Raw genomic sequence first — 2,272 nt, forward strand, 5'->3', positions numbered from 1 at the left:
CGTAAACGAATTGAAAATGTTGCATTTGAGTAAAAGATCTTCACAATCATTTTAATCAAGTAAATTGCCCTTTATTTTTTTTTCCAAATATATTCCAGCTTCTTAAAGCTAACTCAATTCTTTTATCTCAACAATTTTTTCGATATTAAAATCATGTATTTGAGAGATGGGTGTTCCTTGTTGTTAAAAGTGTGCATGCCTTCAATTCCTTTTGTGCTTAACACGAACCCAATTTTCAATCTTGAAATTAATTTCCAACCTCAACCCACTAATGCTTCTTCTGTTGAAGAGTTCCATGTACGAAGAGATTGAAACATAAGAGAGATATTGGTTTGGCGCTTGAATATTTTAAGTCTTTGGCCAATTCTGGAGCTTTCAAGCATACCGAATTTACATATCAGCTCATGATTGAGAAGCTTGGGGAAAATGGTGAAATGGATGGCATTCCGTATCTGTTACAACAGATGAAGCTTGAAGGTGTAGCTTGCTCTGAAGATTTCTTCATATGTGTAATGAATTCATATAGGAGGGCAGAGTTGATTGATCAAGCTTTAAAGATGTTTTATAGGATAAGGAAATTCGAGTGCAAGCCCACAATTAAGATATAAATCACCTTTTAGATGCATTGCTTGGTGAAACTAGGTTTCAGATGATTAGTCCTGTATATGAAGGGTGAAGGGTTGGAACCAAATGGGTTTACATATAACATGCTTCTCAAGGCATTATGTAAGAATGGGAAGATGGATGGTGCCTGCAAGCTGCTTGAAGAAATGTCGAATAAGGGTTGTCCCCTAAATGCTGTAAGTTACACTACTGTAGTATCTTCTGTTTGTAAACTTGGTCAAGTAGAGAAGGCAAAGGAGCAAGCCAATGGGTTTGCTCCTGTAGTACCTGTCTATAATGCTTTGATCAATGACTTTTGCAAAGAATACAAAATAAATGAGGTATTTTGTTTAATGAATGAGATGGTGTTATAGGGCATTGACCCAAATGTTATCAGTTACTCTACTATTATCAATTGTCTTTTTGATATGGAAAATATTGAATTGTCTCTTGTTTCTTTTGCACAAATGCTTAAGAAAGAATGCAACCCTAATATTCATACTTATTCTTCGCTGATAAAAGGCTGTTTATTGGGAGGAAAACTTGGTGAAGCTCTTGAATTGTGGAACCTTATGATCATGGAGGGAGTTAAGTCGAATGTTGTTTTATACAAGCCCTCGTACAAGGTTTTTGCACCATTGGGAATACGGTTGAGGCCATATCTATTTGTAATCAGATGGAGAAAAGCTCTTGCAGTCCAAATGTGACCACATATAGCACTCTAATATCCGGTTTTGTAAAAGCTGGGGACCTATTAGGTGCCTCTGCAATATGGAACAAGGTGATAAATTGCGGTTGCCATCCTAATGTTGTGGTATACACCACTATGGTAGATGTTCTTTGTCAAATGTCTATGTTTAACCAAGCTCATCGTCTTATTGAAAATATGGTTGCCCACCAAATGTTGTCACATTCAACACACTGATCAAAGGCTTGTGTTAACAGAAGAATAGAAAGGGCCATGAGTATATTTTCATCAGATGGAAAAATATGAGTGTTTGCTTAATATTAGAACATACAATAAGTTGTTGGATGGTCTTTTTAGAGTGAACAGATTCAGAGAAGCTTGTGGACTTATAAAGGATATCGAAGAAAGGAATGTAAAACTAAATACAATCATTTACAACATTATTATGCATGGATTTTCTTCTATTGGGATGCAAGAACGAGTTTTGCAAATTCTGTGAAAAATATTGGTGAATGGAGTAAAGCCCGATGCCATTACATTCAATGTAATTATTCATGCATATAGTAAGTTGGGTAAGGTTAGAACTGCCATGCAAATTTTGGATAAATATACTGAAGGCAATTCTGGAGGGAAAGAAAAAAGAGACAAATGTATTTTATAATTTTTGGGTTTGGGTGAGGTAATTGAAGGATCATGTGTGAATTATGACTTGTGAGTTAATACTTAATATTCATGAAGTTTTTTCTACTCCAATATTATGATAGATTCATTGACATAGAAATTTGCTTCAAGGGGTGATCATCATCACCATTAACATAAGATTTTGTAACGATGAATGCATACATGCCTAGTCATCACTCACCAATTACCATGATTTACATGCAAATTTTTCAAAAGAATGCAAACATTCTCATTTCTCTATAGCTTCATACTATGCTCTTAACCAATTCCTCTCTCTGAATATTTATATGCTTCCATTAT

General features: G+C 34.9%; 1 pseudogene; it reads left to right on the plus strand.

Annotated features, from left to right (window-relative positions):
* Positions 1 to 287: 287 nt before the first annotated feature.
* Positions 288 to 2,036, plus strand: LOC107624639 (annotated as a pseudogene).
* The last annotated feature ends 236 nt before the right edge of the window (positions 2,037 to 2,272 follow it).

The sequence above is a fragment of the Arachis ipaensis genome, unplaced genomic scaffold, assembly GCF_000816755.2.
Source record: "Arachis ipaensis cultivar K30076 unplaced genomic scaffold, Araip1.1 Aipa1209, whole genome shotgun sequence".
NCBI classification, from domain to species: Eukaryota; Viridiplantae; Streptophyta; class Magnoliopsida; order Fabales; family Fabaceae; genus Arachis; species Arachis ipaensis.